Source organism: Pseudophryne corroboree, chromosome 4, assembly GCF_028390025.1.
Source record: "Pseudophryne corroboree isolate aPseCor3 chromosome 4, aPseCor3.hap2, whole genome shotgun sequence".
In the NCBI taxonomy this organism is placed as follows: domain Eukaryota; kingdom Metazoa; phylum Chordata; class Amphibia; order Anura; family Myobatrachidae; genus Pseudophryne; species Pseudophryne corroboree.
This window is the reverse complement of record NC_086447.1, coordinates 449,299,066-449,317,715: the sequence shown is the minus strand read 5'-3', so window position 1 is coordinate 449,317,715 and position 18,650 is coordinate 449,299,066.

Sequence of the window (18,650 nt, the reverse complement as noted above, 5' to 3'; positions counted from 1 at the left end):
GTGTCTGCCGGAAAGAGAGATCCAAGGTAGGTTTTAAATCTAGGATCGAGCACGGTGGCCAAAATGTAGTGCTCTGATTTCAACAGATTGACCACCCGTGAATCCTTGTTAAGCGAATTAAGGGCTCCATCCACAAGTTCCACATGCCTAGCGGAATCGCTCTGTGTTAGCTCCTCCTTCAATGTCTCCAGCTTCTTCTGCAAAAGCCTGATGAGGGGAGTGACCTGACTCAGGCTGGCAGTGTCTGAACTGACTTCACGTGTGGCAAGTTCAAAAGGTTGCAGAACCTTGCACAACGTTGAAATCATTCTCCACTGCGCTTGAGACAGGTGCATTCCACCTCCTATATCGTGCTCAGTTGTATAGGCTTGAATGGCCTTTTGCTGCTCCTCCAACCTCTGAAGCATATAGAGGGTTGAATTCCACCTCGTTACCACTTCTTGCTTCAGATGATGGCAGGGCAGGTTCAGGCGTTTTTGGTGGTGCTCCAGTCTTCTGTACGTGGTGCCTGTACGCCGAAAGTGTCCCGCAATTCTTCTGGCCACCGACAGCATCTCTTGCACGCCCCTCTCGTTTTTTAAATAATTCTGCACCACCAAATTCAAGGTATGTGCAAAACATGGGACGTGCTGGAATTTGCCCAGATTTAATGCACACACAATATTGCTGGCATTGTCCGATGCCACAAATCCACAGGAGAGTCCAATTGGGGTAAGCCATTCTGCGATGATCTTCCTCAGTTGCCGTAAGAGGTTTTTAGCTGTGTGCGTATTCTGGAAAGCGGTGATACAAAGCGTAGCCTGCCTAGGAAAGAGTTGGCGTTTGCGAGATGCTGCTACTGGTGCCGCCGCTGCTGTTCTTGCGGCGGGAGTCCATACATCTACCCAGTGGGCTGTCACAGTCATATAGTCCTGAGCCTGCCCTGCTCCACTTGTCCACATGTCCGTGGTTAAGTGGACATTGGGTACAACTGCATTTTTTAGGACACTGGTGAGTCTTTTTCTGAGGTCTGTGTACATTTTCGGTATCGCCTGCCTAGAGAAATGGAACCTAGATGGTATTTGGTACCGGGGACACAGTACCTCCAACAAGTCTCTAGTTGGCTCTGCAGTAATGATGGATACCGGAACCACGTTTCTCACCGCCCAGGATGCCAAGGCCTCAGTTATCCGCTTTGCAGCAGGATGACTGCTGTGATATTTCATCTTCCTCGCAAAGGACTGTTGGACAGTCAATTGCTTGGTGGAAGTAGTAAAAGTGGTCTTACGAGTACGACTTCCCCTCTGGGATGACCATCGGCTCCCAGCAGCAACAACAGCAGCGCCAGCAGCGCCAGCAGCAGTAGGCGTTACACGCAAGGATGCATCGGAGGAATCCCAGGCAGGAGAGGACTCGTCAGAATTGCCAGTGACATGGCCTGCAGGACTATTGGCATTCCTGGGGAAGGAGGAAATTGACACTGAGGGAGTTGGTGGGGTGGTTTGCATGAGCTTGGTTACAAGAGGAAGGGATTAACTGGTCAGTGGACTGCTTCCGCTGTCGCCCAAAGTTTTTGAACTTGTCACTGACTTATGATGAATGCGCTGCAGGTGACGTATAAGGGAGGATGTTCCGAGGTGGTTAACGTCCTTACCCCTACTTATTACAGCTTGACAAAGGCAACACACGGCTTGACACCTGTTGTCCGCATTTCTGTTGAAATACTTCCACACCGAAGAGCTGATTTTTTTGGTATTTTCACCAGGCATGTCAATGGCCCTATTCCTCCCACGGACAACAGGTGTCTCCCCGGGTGCCTGACTTAAACAAACCACCTCACCATCAGAATCCTCCTGGTCAATTTCCTCCCCAGCGCCAGCAACACCCATATCCTCCTCATCCTGGTGTACTTCAACACTGACATCTTCAATCTGACTATCAGGAACTGGACTGCGGGTGCTCCTTCCAGCACTTGCAGGGGGCGTGCAAATGGTGGAAGGCGCATGCTCTTCACGTCCAGTGTTGGGAAGGTCAGGCATCGCAAACGACACAATTGGACTCTCCTTGTGGATTTGTGATTTCGAAGAACGCACAGTTCTTTGCTGTGCTTTTGCCAGCTTGAGTCTTTTCATTTTTCTAGCGAGAGGCTGAGTGCTTCCATCCTCATGTGAAGCTGAACCACTAGCCATGAACATAGGCCAGGGCCTCAGCCGTTCCTTGCCACTCCGTGTGGTAAATGGCATATTGGCAAGTTTACGCTTCTCCTCTGACAATTTTATTTTAGATTTTTGAGTCCTTTTTTTACTGATATTTGGTGTTTTGGATTTTACATGCTCTGTACTATGACATTGGGCATCGGCCTTGGCAGACGACGTTGCTGGCATTTCATCGTCTCGGCCATGACTAGTGGCAGCAGTTTCAGCACGAGGTGGAAGTCGATCTTGATCTTTCCCTATTTTTGGAACCTCAACATTTTTGTTCTCCATATTTTAATAGGCACAACTAAAAGGCACCTCAGGTAAACAATGGAGATGGATGGATACTAGTATACTTATGGATGAACGAGCGACTGCCGACACAGAGGTAGCTACAGCCGTGGACTACCGTACTGCGTCTGCTGCTAATATAGACTGGATGATAATGATATAAAAAATATATATATATCACTACTGCAGCCGGACAGGTATATATTATATAATGACGGACCTGCTGGACACTGTCAGCACTGCAGACTCCTAAAGTAAGCTACTAGTATCAAGAAGATAGAAAAAAAAAACACCACAGGTAGGTGGTATACAATTATGGATGGACGAGCGACTGCCGACACAGAGGTAGCTACAGCCGTGGACTACCGTACTGCGTCTGCTGCTAATATAGACTGGATGATAATGATATAAAAAATATATATATATCACTACTGCAGCCTGACAGGTATATATTATATAATGACGGACCTGCTGGACACTGTCAGCACTGCAGACTCCTAAAGTAAGCTACTAGTATCAAGAAGATAGAAAAAAAAAAAACACCACAGGTAGGTGGTATACAATTATGGATGGACGAGCGACTGCCGACACAGAGGTAGCTACAGCCGTGGACTACCGTACTGCGTCTGCTGCTAATATAGACTGGATGATAATGATATAAAAAATATATATATATCACTACAGCAGCCGGACAGGTATATATTATATAATGACGGACCTGATGGACACTGTCAGCAGCACTGCAGACTCCTAAAGTAAGCTACTAGTAGTATCAAGAAGATAGAAGAAAAAAAAAACACCACAGGTAGGTGCTATACAATTATGGATGGACGAGCGACTGCCGACACAGAGGTAGCTACAGCCGTGGACTACCGTACTGCGTCTGCTGCTAATATAGACTGGATGATAATGATATAAAAAATATATATATATCACTACTGCAGCCGGACAGGTATATATTATATAATGACGGACCTGCTGGACACTGTCAGCAGCACTGCAGACTCCTAAAGTAAGCTACTAGTATCAAGAAGATAGAAAAGAAAAAAAAACACCACAGGTAGGTGGTATACAATTATGGATGGACGAGCGACTGCCGACACAGAGGTAGCTACAGCCGTGGACTACCATACTGCGTCTGCTGCTAATATAGACTGGATGATAATGATATAAAAAATATATATATATATCACTACTGCAGCCGGACAGGTATATATTATATAATGACGGACCTGCTGGACACTGTCAGCAGCACTGCAGACTCCTAAAGTAAGCTACTAGTAGTATCAAGAAGATAGAAAAAAAAAACACCACAGGTAGGTGGTATACAATTATGGATGGATGAGCGACTGCCGACACAGAGGTAGCTACAGCCGTGGACTACCGTACTGCGTCTGCTGCTAATATAGACTGGATGATAATGAGATGAAATTAATATATATATCACTACTGCAACCGGACAGGTATATATTATATAATGACGGACCTGCTGGACACTGTCAGCACTGCAGACTCCTAAAGTAAGCTACTAGTATCAAGAAGATAGAAAAAAAAACACCACAGGTAGGTGGTATACAATTATGGATGGACGAGTGACTGCCGACACAGAGGTAGCTACAGCCGTGGACTACCGTACTGCGTCTGCTGCTAATATAGACTGGATGATAATGATATAAAAAACATATATATATCACTACTGCAGCCGGACAGGTATATATTATATAATGACGGACCTGCTGGACACTGTCAGCACTGCAGACTCCTAAAGTAAGCTACTAGTATCAAGAAGATAGAAAAAAAAAACACAACAGGTAGGTGGTATACAATTATGGATGGACGAGCGACTGCCGACACAGAGGTAGCTACAGCCGTGGACTACCGTACTGCGTCTGCTGCTAATATAGACTGGATGATAATGATATAAAAAATATATATATATCACTACTGCAGCCGGACAGGTATATATTATAATGACGGACCTGCTGGACACTGTCAGCACTGCAGACTCCTAAAGTAAGCTACTAGTATCAAGAAGATAGAAAAAAAAAAAACACCACAGGTAGGTGGTATACAATTATGGATGGACGAGCGACTGCCGACACAGAGGTAGCTACAGCCGTGGACTACCGTACTGCATCTGCTGCTAATATAGACTGGATGATAATGATATAAAAAATATATATATATATCACTACTGCAGCCGGACAGGTATATATTATGTAATTAATGACGGACCTGCTGGACACTGTCAGCAGAATGCGTTTATAGAATAAAAACACCACACGACGAGTGTTTAACTTTTTCAGGCAGACAATCACAATATACTGGTGGTCAGACAGTGGTCACTGGTCAGTCACACTGGCAGTGGCACTCTGGCAGCAAAAGTGTGCACTGTTAAATAATATGTACTCCTGCTACTGCTCCCCAGTCTCCCCCACAATTAAGCTGTGTGAGCACTGAGCACTCAGCACAGTCAGATATACATAGATGATGCAGCACACTGAGGCTGAGCACAGATATGGTATACTGTTACAGTGTCACTGTGTATCGTTTTTTTTCAGGCAGAGAATGGATTATATTAAATAATAATATAATAAAACTGCACTGGTGGTCACTGGTCAGTCACTAGTAAACTCTGCACTCTCTGAGTACTCCTAAGCTCCAGTAAATCAAGTGTCTCACTCTCACTCTCTCTCTTCTAATCTAAATGGAGAGGACGCCAGCCACGTCCTCTCCCTATGAATCTCAATGCACGTGTGAAAATGGCGGCGACGCGCGGCTCCTTATATAGAATCCGAGTCTCGCGATAGAATCCGAGCCTCGCGAGAATCCGACAGCGGGATGATGACGTTCGGGTGCGCTCGGGTTAGCCGAGCAAGGCGGGAAGATCCGAGTCTGCCTCGGATCCGTGTAAAAAGGCTGAAGTTCGGGGGGGTTCGGATTCCGAGGAACCGAACCCGCTCATCACTAGTTTCCACTAGTAAAACATTTGGAAATTTGGGGCCAAATTCAGAATAAGGTAACTATTGTGTGGAACAGTTTTAAAAATGTAGTTTGTCTCTAGACTTTATGTACCAAGTAGCAGCTATGTACCTCCAAAACAGAGGATGGGTGACATACTGTAGCTATAACAGTCAATGTGATGTATTACACAATGTGTGCCTTTATGTTTTGTGCTCATAAAATTCACTTACCTCTCATATTGCTCATCACTCATAAGTACCTATAATACTGATTGTGTGTGCTTTTGTATTTCCTTTTCTTGATCTTATTCTATGCTTATTTTTAACCTTCCACTCTTTTTCTTGTTTAGTTGGATGTGCTAATACTGCCTGTAAATACTGTATCCATGTCTCTATGAAGAAAAATAGGCTATATCTCTTTATGCCATATTTCATATGGATTGTTTTATTTTATTATTTTGCAATTGAACAAGTTTGCATTTTGTTTGTAATAATAATAGGGGCATATTTAGCAGTTTATGAAACATTTTATTGGCAGCTACAGTTTATTCAACCTATATGTAATAGGGATGCTGTAATGTCATATTAAGTATTTGCAGCATCCACAAACAAAGGCTTATCCATGCATATTCACCAAGTATCAGAGCTGACTGTTATCACTGCAACACCCATTCTCCAAACACCATCACCATGTAGCATCAATGGAAAGAGAAACTTGAAAATATAGTTTATTGATGCAATATTGAGATTTTATCAATGAATGGGGGCAATGTCTCACATACTTCCACACATAATAGGACACACAGACAGATACGCACATGAAAAATATAGAGGGCGGGAAATACTAGTGGGTATTTCCGGCCATCGCCGCCCATCGCAGCGATGCTAATCGCATATGCACTTACAGATGTCCTTAGTACTGCGAAGGACAGCTCTTCGGATAAGAGCAGTCCATTGCGATCTCCGGCGGGCCCTGGACTTCCGGGTTTATGACCTGGGAGTCATTATGCATATACGCAGAGTGTCGAGGCAGCCACAGGGCATACTGGGATGGGCCCAATCGTATCCCTCACGCCAGCGCTGCAGAAAGAGAGGCCCATATGCTTCTATGGGGTAGTGTGTTCCCCTCCGCGGATGTGCCCCGGCGGCCAGCAGTTAGTACTTTGGTAAATGCGGTAAACAGGGATTTTACAGCATTTTCCGTTTAGTACATCCCGCCACGAAAATTTAATTAAATATGAAGAACTAAAGCAATTCTTATAATACTGTATAATTCAGATCAATATATCGATCTTAGGATAAAGCACAGCCCACTTACCCACACCGTTACCCCACCACCACCAACCTGAACCATTGACGATTGCAGTATGGATCCATGTATTTAAATTGTTTCCGTCTCTACCACCTGCATGTCACAGGAGAACTCAACATTCATTAGACCAATGTTCTCTCAATCTTCAGCTCTCCAGCATTGGTGACCAAATGCCCAGATTCAGTTTCCTGGAGACATATATATATATATATATATATATATATGAAAAACAATAGATGTGGGGGCACCCAGGTGACACTAAAAACTGCACTACCAAAGCACGTGATCAAAAAATATTATTTAATGATTGAAACTTTTATTAAAATTAATAATTTTCATTTAATTGACACTCCTCTAAAATCAAGTGGCAGCAACCTTAAGCAGTTTAATATGTGCTTGGAAAACACACATATAGTGAAATTTAAGTGAAAGTAGAGAAAAGGGCGCCTTCTAGTGTCTAGGTAATTGTATACAGTGTATACCCAGTGTGAATAGGAATGAACACTACTTATCTGGAGCGTATATTTTCCTTCAGTCGTGAGACCAATAATGGAACATAAAAGAGATAAATTAAATATAACATAGCGCATACCGTTTTCATGCAATTATCATACCATTGTTCAGCACAAAAACAGTTGTATATAAAAAACCTTTACAAGGATAAGTACATCCCATAATTTAAAATCCACAGCCAGGTATAATTAAAAGGTTTTTACAAATTTTAATACAACACATAAAAACTAATGGTAGAAATGCAAGCGTACAGGATATAAAATTCAATCGAGCTTATCTGTCCATATAGGAAAACAGGTACATCGAACTTTTCATAAATATCCGTAGAAATGGTAACAATGCAAACGTACAAGAAATAAATAATAAAAGGCTTATCTGTCCATATGAGAGGTTCAGGTACAGCAGTCCTAACGTGTTTCGTCAATGGAGCTCAATTTATACCTACAGAGAAAATAGAATCCTAGCACATGGCTAAGTGATTGGTGACATCACTTCCTGTGAGGAAAAACAGGATTTTAATACATACCGGTAAATCCTTTTCTCCTAGTCCGTAGAGGATGCTGGGCTCCACTTCAGTACCATGGGGTAAAGACGGTTCCGCAGGAGCCATGGGCACTTTAAGACTTTTCCAGAGTGTGAACTGGCTCCTCCCTCTATACCCCTCCTCCATACCTCAGTATAGGAACTGTGCCCAGGGAGACGGACATTTCGAGAAAAGGATTTACTTTTAAGTTAACGGTGAGATTCATACCAGCTCACACTTCAACTATGCCGCACAACATGGCATTCAACAGAACATATGCCAATGGGCGTGAATTATTGCAGCAACATGCTGAAAATAAATTTGAACACAACACTTGTGTACTATAACATAATAACAACTGCAGGCAAATTTACGCACTGGGTTGGGTGCCCAGCATCCTCTACGGACTAGGAGAAAAGGATTTACCAGTAGGTATTAAAATCCTATTTTCTCATACGTCCTAGAGGATGCTGGGGTCCACTTCTGTACCATGGGGTTACTCCAAAGCTCCAGTACGGGCGGGAGAGTGCGGATGACCCTGCAGCACCGATTGACCAAACTTTAGGTCCTCATCGGCCAAGGTGTCAAACTTGTAAAACTTAGCAAACATTTTTGTCCCTGAGCAAGTAGTAATGCCGAGACCCCCCAGGCAGCCGCCAAGGACCGAATTCGGTATCGGTAACCCTGCTGTGGAATGAGCGTGCTGAATTGCACCTCTGATCCAGCGCGCAATGGCCTGCTTAGAAGCAGGACACACAATCTTGTTGGGAGCATACAGGACAAACAGAGCCTCTGTTTTCCGTATCCGAGCTGTTCTTGCGACATAAATTCTCAAAGCTCTGACCACATCCAGAGACTTTGAAGTAGCGAAGGTGTCAGTAGCCACTGGAACCACAATAGGTTGGTTTATATTGTCAAAGTCAGAAAAATATCATGCTATACGTTGCCATATATTCACCTCATGCGCGTGCCTGCTGCACGTGCACATTCTCTCCCGTGCGTGCGGATACTCGCAGCCGCGTGATGGCGCCTCGGCCATGCGCTCGAGCGCGTGGTATGTGCATTTACGGTAAAGTTTGTGTGCGTCTAGCGGGCGACTCAATCGTTAAATAATAACACCAAATAGTATGTTTTATAGATAATGTTCCCCTTAATAATGACTGTAAGTTTGTTTAATGTAAATGGTCGCTGGACAGAGGAATTCCTCTTTGTATGGTACGAAGGGTCAGACAGGGTTTGAACAGCTGTGTCTGGTACCTAACTAAAGAACATTTTAATAGCAACAATCCGGTGATGGTTAGGTAAAGATTAATCGCTCCTGCGTATAGTTATGGCCATTAGTAGATTCTGAACATTTCATATATTTGCGATTCATTACCCATGCGGCGGGAATCTTCAGATTCCCTCCCACCTGAGCAGTTTGATATAGTCACAGCCCACCTGTTCAAACTAACCTATGACCTTATGTTATGATGCGAGGAGACATTCCTGTGTCCAATGAACAATGAGATTATAGGTCCCTTTGTAGTATACTGTACTCAGTGTATATAAGATCAGCCAGCCTGGGCAGCTCTCTCTCACTCCACAAACGGTTTTCATATTGACTAACTCGGAGCTGGTACCAGGCTGCGCAGCGATCATTCCCAGTGTGTGTAAGTAATTCTCTGTAATCATCTCGCTCTTTGCTTGTATTGGCCATATTCTCTCTCTCTCTCTCTGTTTAGTATAAGATTGTAAAGTTATTGTATATTTCTGTCTAGATAATCTGTTAGAATTATATGTTAGTCTGTAGTGTATGACTTGTGAACTGTTTACCTTTTTCGATATAATTTAAAAGCTTGTTAGTAAAGGTGTTGGAACCTTAGCACGGTATCGTGTGTTCATTACATTGCAGTGGGTAATAGGAGCGTCTCGATCGCTCAAACAGCTTTAGTGTTAATCAGGTTAAGCAGCGTTATATCGCTACAGTGTTTCAGTACAAGGTTTACAGTATAAGAGTATCCTTTCTGTGTGTTACATTCAAGGTTTACTGATTATCATATTGTGAGCGTCTGCGCTGCTCGTGATCTCCTCCTGGTCCCGAGCGTCCGCTACGCTGGTAGCGTAGCATTACGGTAGTCGCTCGCCTATAGCGTGCTCGACACCACGCATTAAGCTGTGAGCGAGCGTGCCGCATGTGCGTCTCGATCACGGCCGAGCGTATGCTACGCTAAGTGCGTACCCTTACGGTACCCCATACGCCAATTGCGTACTGTGTCTCTTACCCATTATTGTGAAGGTTATAAGGTAATCAAAATCGACATTATCAATTGGCGGCTCGTCCGTCCTCCACATATCCGCACTAGCGAAAACAAACGTTATCTGTCAGCAAGGGCAGGAAGGCAGTATCCCTTCGTATCGGGATACAGTAGTGCTGGCTAGATAAGCATCTGTTTCGCTACGTTGAAGGAGTGCTGGTGGAATCCGGAACCGGAGGTAAGAACAATACGCTAGTGTCTTTTAAAACTGTTTATTTCTGTTTTGCGTACACACGCATGCACACACCTGTATTTCTTTTCATTTGTGTATTTTCACATATCACTTTCCTGTTTGCCATTTCACAATTTATAACGTGCTGAGAAAGATTTGTTGCTATTGGTAGTTAAAGAGTAAAAATAATACGTTACGGAGTAATTTGTAATACACGCGCACGGCTTGCCTAAGATACAAGGAAGTTTGGTGTGGTGTTCAGTAGATGATGACAGTTAAAGATCATCTACATTGATATAAACGTGTTAAATTGTATTTCTGTGGATATACCTGGCTGGCGTACACGTGTCTCTAACAAAGGGCGGGACTAGTGTACGCGACGCAAGGGCCGACGCACGGAGCGTATATTATGCAACGGAGCGTCTGGGTACGCCCACATAATACAAATCACACGATAGTATTGTTTTAATTAGGCGATAAGGAGGCAACGCGAAAATAGCGCAAATCGATCTCAGTGTCCAAAATTTTAAGCTAATAGATCCTTCTCTAGTTGTAACTCCTCGGGATTAGCCTGCGATACTGAATGAAAGGGATTTCTGCGCAGAAACGAAAGTAAAGAGTACATGAGGTGAAAGAGTGTGTATACATATATATAAGTTTCTAATTTTTGGGGTTGAACCAAGGAAATCATCGAGTTCTCGTGAAGGTACATACGTGTAAGTGACTGCATGGTGGCTTGGGAGGCATCCCTTGTTAAACATTTAAAAAAGAGCATTAGAGTATAGCAGACCAGGAGGTCTACTGTAGCACAGACCAGGAGGTCCAGACAGACCAGGAGGTCCAGGTACAGCAGACTAAGAAGTCCGCTATAGATAAAGAGTAAAGGAGCACAACACCAGGAAGGGTTGGTGCGGTACCCATATAGGCCATTAAGCACAGGCTGAAGGAATTCGCAGCCACAATTTTCGATTCCACTGGTCGCTCCGCACATAAGATTAGTTGCTTATGTGCAGAACGATTGTACCGCACGTAATTGTGTGCATTAGTTAGTAACTTGACCCAGTACCATTTGCGTACGCTAGAGGGGTCATAAACGCTATTTGTACATTCTAACGTGATTTGTGTAATTTTTTTATTTTAAGGGAAGTTCGCTAGTCACTTGGGAACTAGCCAACAACCAATAGTTACTGGAAAGGGTTAAGTGCTCTTCGGATCACACCCACATGTTCCAGTAAATAGAGGTTCAGGTCGCAGGGGCCCTAGGTCGAGTACGCCAGCGCTAGAGCAGTGTGTGGGCGTATTGGTCGACGTGGGCGAGTGAGTGGAGTACTCGGTAAACTGCCACCACCGGCCTACCCCGGACATCTTGGTTTTTGTAAGGGTTCGCTGAAGACCCTGATTTGAAGGTCAGAGGTAGTGAAAGCAACACCTGCAAAGATGGGGGCCAGTTGTTCAGGTAGGGGGCGATCAACCTCGGTTCGGGTTGATTTAGTAAACCGGCCAATAGGGTCGGCAAGGTCTATAACATGTGATACAGACCAGGAGGTCCGAGATGGATCACACACAGAGGTTTTATTCAATGAATGGGAAAGAATGACTGTGCATGACGGGGAAAAGTTCCCACGGGTAGGCAGTTTTACTCCCGAGGTGTTACAGAATCTAAGGAGAAGGATATGTCTCATTAAATCTGCAAAGAGACGGATCAAATATTATGATTGTTTACAATTATGGCAACAGGAAGGTGAAATACAAGGAGGATTAGCTCATACAGCTGACTCTCACTTTGGTAAGAAAAATATGGCAGCGAGAGAGAAGGTGGTTACAGAGAATGGCACACTGGTGTTTGATAAACATGCACTTAGCAACTGTATTATAGATGATAAGAACAATTGTAATAAATGTAACAAGAATAATTGTAATACTGTTAAATGTACAACTATTAACCCATGCAAGTTGCACCCCATGTTAAACTTCCCTCAGGATTACCAGCAAGAAAGTGAACCTAGCACGATGTCGGCATCTTCTCCAGCAGCCATCACACAAGACGTCCAGGTGGACACGACCAATTCGGTAAAGGCAATAATCAAACCCCCTAACGGAGGGTCAGGTGAGGTCGTGTCAACAGGTAAGTACGGTATTGTATGTTACTCACAGACAAATGCATCTTACACCGAAGAGTTAACACAAAATAGCATAATGGAACAAAATCCTGTCAGGGTGAACACAATCCCCAATGAAAGGACTAATAGTCACAAGGTCACTCCCATCAGAGACATTGCTATGCAATGTCCCTGGTCCAGGATGGAATTGATGACAATTATGTCTGAATTCCCTGATCCCAGGAGAAATCTAGCCGCATGTCAGAAGTACATTAGAGAGTTAGGTAATTCTGCAGAACCCACCAACAAAGGTTGGCGGGCAGTGCTGAGGGCATGTCTGCCCTCCAATGTTGACTCTGCGAAATTTATTGCTGTTTGTAAATTAGACACAGAAGTACCTCAAACGGAGGAACACAATCAGGAATGTATTAAGCAGATCAACCGACAGTTAGGAGTATATTTCCCAGCCGTTGTCGAGTGGAACGAAATCTTCTCCATAAGACAAAACGAAAGGGAAAGTACTTCTAATTACTTTCATCGGGCACTGCAGGAAATGGCTAGATACACTGGTATAGAAGATATTAAAACAAATGTACACTACAGGAAAGTAGCAGTTTATGTGTTAATAAATGGTTTAAAGGAAGTATTAAGAACGAGTATACAAGCCTCTCTACCTAACTGGAGAGATATCTCAGTGGCCGATTTGAAAGAGTCCGCTATTAATCATGACCGGAACATTAAAAGCAAGCCACAAACCCCTGTGAATAGGTCAAAAGTAAGAAGGTGTTACAACTGCTTAAGGGAAGGTCATGTTGCACGAGATTGTAGGTCTAAAAACACACACAAGATATATATACCCCCTAGACAACGACATGACCATAATAGTCAAAGAACCAGGGAAACACAGGAAGAGCGGTTGATGGTGATGAGCATCCAAGCATTAGAGGAGGCATCAAATCAACCAAAACCCCAGGCCATTGGCACATGGAGGAAATCAAGGATTTGTTATCTTTGTAAAAGAGAAGGGCATTATGCCAGTAACTGCAACAGCCCACATAAAGTCAGACCCCCTAGACAAGAACACGAGCAGAGTTACGACACTCGGAAGTATAATCAGGTATCACACATGTCAAATTTTGGTCCACACATATAATTTATGATTAGGAAAGTTGATCATTAACCTTGATAAAGCCTAAGGTAACAGTTAATGGGAGGTCATTCCTTGAAGACACAGGAATGACCGGGTAAAAATTGTAATGTATCTGTAAAATGTTTCTTTTTCCCCATCTCTGACGTTCACCACAACAGCTCCAACATCACCTGACTACCTGACCTTTTCAGAAGTCTACCAAACCCCAGTATGACCTACCAGCATCGATGTATCCTGGCCAGATACAAAGGGTGGAGTATGGAAATACTGGTGGGAGAGACTATGCAAAGATACCATTGGACATGTAGATGTGACAGCCTGATGGTGAACGGAAGATCTGACAATGTTTTGTTGTTTATTGTTGGTTTATGTAACATATATATATGAATTGTTCTCTCTCTTTTGTTTTTTGTTTTTTCTTCTTTCTCATGTTCTCATACTTTACAGATGGTATGTCACACACCAGTTGGATAAATGGTAATGCAAGATTTATTCTCCTTACAGAAAGAGCACTGAGCTAGAAAGAATATTGTATCACCAGAATGTTTAGAAGACTGAGAGACAGCACCTTTGAGATGACAACAGAACAAGAAGAACAACAAGACTAGAGAACTAATTATCATAACAAGTTTCTCTCCCCCTCAAACTGTTTTTTTGTACCCCCATTACAAATTTCTCTTTCTCCTCCTGTAAGATGGACTCGCCCCAAGAGACTGCAGTCCGTGTTTTCCTGTTGACCATGATGTTGACCAGAGCAGTCTGTTTCGTTGAGAGTACCAGTGAGGTCGAGAAAGGACCCAGAAAGGTTCTGATGACTGAGACGGAGGCGTAAATTTCCAATAGCAACACAATCACCAAGCAAAGGCGAGTACCAGAAAACGATCTAGCAGCCATGTTATTTGTAGACATTGTGAAGGATTGTTAGCTGAAGAAAATTGCATCTGTAGGCATTGTGAAAACTTAGTTGAGAACGGGTGCATCAAGAAATGTCAGTCCAGTTTTAATGTCCACATGGACCGGCATCCATTGAGTGACTATCACTCATTAGTGGGTAAAGTGTTAAATAAGACAGACTGTTGGGTATGCTCTCAAGTACCTCATGGCCATAGCAAATCAGGACTAGTACCATTCCCTTTAACGGTAGGAGAGGTACTTGAGCTAAGTGGTGGGAGGCCGGTGGACAAGAGGTTTAATATCTCTAGTCCTCCTAGTTTGAAGCTCCACCAATATCATGTGGATAGGTCCTTAGTGTGCTTTAACATTTCCAATCCCCGAAAGCCGGGAAATTGGGAAGTGTCATGGAATAACAAAACCATGACCTTTTCATACAGAGCCGACAGATTGCCCATAGACACAAAACTTATACGCCAGATAGCCGACCATAGGAAATTCTTCCGATATAGGTATACCCTAGGAAGTAGGACAATGAGAGTTGGAGAAGTATCACCAGGATACTGTGCACATATCATACAACCGGATACGTGTACTAGACAGATGGGAGAATTAGGGTTAGGAGAGTTCACATGGAAAATGTGTAACATGGTTTTGACATATTCAGTCCCATATGTTCTCCCCGATGATGCATATTTCATATGCGGGAGAAAGGCGTATGAGTGGCTTGCCCCAAACTCAGAGGGATTATGTTATATTGGAAAGGTACCGCCTGAAGTAATGACTGTATCGCATAACAAAGTTGATTTGATTTACGACCCAACCATTGAGACCACGCTGTGATAAAATGTGATTCCACGATCCGTTTCTTTCACCCGTTTCTCCTTTGTTTTTCTCCAAGGTACAAAGACTCGCTTGGAAGAAGGATTTGAAGACCACATTTATACAAAGATTTTTTATGGACTATGTTGCCGGCCCCCAATATCCCTAGTGACTTTAATGAAAACGCTAGCCCAGAACTTTAGTGATTTAAAATTTTATGGACATTGAAACGGCTTTGCTCGCATTATAGCAAAAGCCCAAAGAGACTACAGTCAACATGTACATCAAGACAAGACGCAAGACAAGACCTCAATCAACAAATGTATATTAAACTCACATAGTTTATGACTGCATTTACCATAATTGCTTCTTATCTGCATTTCTACAACCTTCAGGTAATGACACACATAGTCGATAGGGAATATAGGCACAGATATCAGCACTCGCATATTCCCCCCCATTCATGTATCATCAACTAAAGTGTGCTCCCCCATTTTGTTGCAACCAAAAGCCGAAAAGTGCTTGGTAAAGTTTGACAGCCCATCCACAGGCCCGTAATACGGGACAAGAAGGAATTCAAATGTATACTTCGCAATACCTCGAAGCTTGATTTAAAACATGTACGGCACGATGATACATGACCCCTCAAACATGGACTCATACACACATGCTTCTACTATCTCACTAGGTCATACCTTTTTCCCACCTTCTTCTCTTCTCCCTTACCCAATCATAGAAATGTATTTATACATGACATATATTTTTCTCTTTTTGAACTGTTTTAGGAAGTGGCAGTTATTGATGACTGCCAAAGGGTGGACTGTCAAAGTCAGAAAAATATCATGCTACACGTTGCCATATATTCACCTCATGCGCGTGCCTGCTGCACGTGCACATTCTCTCCCGTGCGTGCGGATACTCGCAGCCGCGTGATGGCGCCTCGGCCATGCGCTCGAGCGCGTGGTATGTGCATTTACCTTAGAGTTTGTGTGCGTCTAGCGGGCGACTCAATCGTTAAATAATAACACCAAATAGTATGTTTTATAGATAATGTTCCCCTTAATAATGACTGTAAGTTTGCTTAATGTAAATGGTCGCTGGACAGAGGAATTCCTCTTTGTATGGTACGAAGGGTCAGACAGGGTTTGAACAGCTGTGTCTGGTACCTAACTAAAGAACATTTTAATAGCAACAATCCGGTGATGGTTAGGTAAAGATTAATCGCTCCTGCGTATAGTTATGGCCATTAGTAGATTCTGGACATTTCATATATTTGCGATTCATTACCCATGCGGCGGGAATCTTCAGATTCCCTCCCACCTGAGCAGTTTGATATAGTCACAGCCCACCTGTTCAAACTAACCTATGACCTTTTGTTATGATGCGAGGAGACATTCCTGTGTCCAATGAACAATGAGATTATAGGTCCCTTTGTAGTATACTGTACTCAGTGTATATAAGATCAGCCAGCCTGGGCAGCTCTATCTCACTCTACAAACGGTTTTCATATTGACTAACTCGGAGCTGGTACCAGGCTGCGCAGCGATCATTCCCAGTGTGTGTAAGTAATTCTCTGTAATCATCTCGCTCTTTGCTTGTATTGGCCATATTCTCTCTCTCTCTCTGTTTAGTATAAGATTGTAACGTTATTGTATATTTCTGTCTAGATAATCTGTTAGAATTATATGTTAGTCTGTAGTGTATGACTTGTGAACTGTTTACCTTTTTCGATATAATTTAAAAGCTTGTTAGTAAAGGTGTTGGAACCTTAGCACGGTATCGTGTGTTCATTACATTGCAGTGGGTAATAGGAGCGTCTCGATCGCTCAAACAGCTTTTCAGGTTAAGCAGCGTTATATCGCTACAGTGTTTCAGTACAAGGTTTACAGTATAAGAGTATCCTTTCTGTGTGTTACATTCAAGGTTTACTGATTATCATCTTGTGAGCGTCTGCGCCGCTCGTGATCTCCTCCTGGTCTCGAGCGTCCGCTACGCTGGTAGCGTAGCATTACGGTAGTCGCTCGCCTATAGCGTGCTCGACACCACGCATTAAGCTGTGAGCGAGCGTGCCGCATGTGCGTCTCGATCACGGCCGAGCGTATGCTACGCTAAGTGCGTACCCTTACGGTACCCCATACGCCAATTGCGTTCTGTGTCTCTTACCCATTATTGTGAAGGTTATAAGGTAATCAAAATCGACATTATCAATATGAAAAGAAGAAACCACCTTTGGAAGAAATTGCTGACGAGTTCTTAACTCAGCCCTATCTTCATGAAAGATCAAGTAAGGGCTCTTGTGAGACAAGGCCCCTAACTCAGACACCCGCCTTGCGGATGCCAAGGCCAACAGCATGACCACTTTCCAAGTGAGAAACTTTAACTCTATCTCCTGGAGAGGTTCAAACCAATCTGATTGAAGGAACTGCAACACCACGTTAAGATCCCATGGTGCCACAGGAGGCACAAATGGAGGTTGGATGTGCAGAACCCCTTTCACGAACTTCTGAATTTCTTGAAGGGAGGCCAATTGTTTCTGAAAGAAAACCGACAAGGCTGAAATCTGGACCTTGATTGAACCCAATCTTAGGCACGCATCCACACCCGCCTGAAAAAAATGGAGAAAACGTCCTAACTGAAACTCTTCCGTTGTAGCTTTCTTGGTTTCACACCAAGATACATATTTTCTCCAAATATGGTGGTAATGTTTAGACGTTACTCCTTTCCTGGCCTGAATAAGAGTGGGAATGACTTCATAGGGAATACCCTTTCGGGCTAGGATCCGGCGCCCAACAGCCATGCCATCAAACATAGCCGCGGTAAGTCTTGATACACGCACGGCCCCTGTTGCAGCAGGTCCTCGTGAAGAGGAAGAGGCCGAGGTTCTTCTATGAGCAACTCCTGAAGATCTGGATACCAAGTCCTCCTTGGCCAGTCTGGGACAATGAGGATTGCTTGAACCCCTGTTCTTCTTATGATCTTGAGAACTTTCGGTATGAGTGGAAGTGGAGGGAAGACATACACTGACCGAAACACCCACTGGGTCACTAGTGCATCCACTGCTATTGCTTGAGGGTCTCTCAACCTGGAACAATATCTCTGAAGCTTCTTATTGAGACGAGATGCCATCATGTCTACTTGAGGAACTCCCCAAAGACCTGTCACCTCTGCGAAGACTTCTTGGTGGAGGCCCCATTCTCCTGGATGGAGATCGTGTCTGCTGAGGAAGTCTGCTTCCCAATTGTCCACTCCCAGAATGATAATTGCCGACAGAGCTCTTGCATGTCTTTCTGCCCAGAGGAGGATCTTTGTCACCTCTGCCATCGCTGTTCTGCTTTTTCGTTCCGCCCTGACGGTTTATGTATGTGACTGCTGTTACATTGTCCGACTGGATCTGTACTGGTTGATCTTGAAGAAGATCATTGTAAATGGCTCCCAACTCCAGA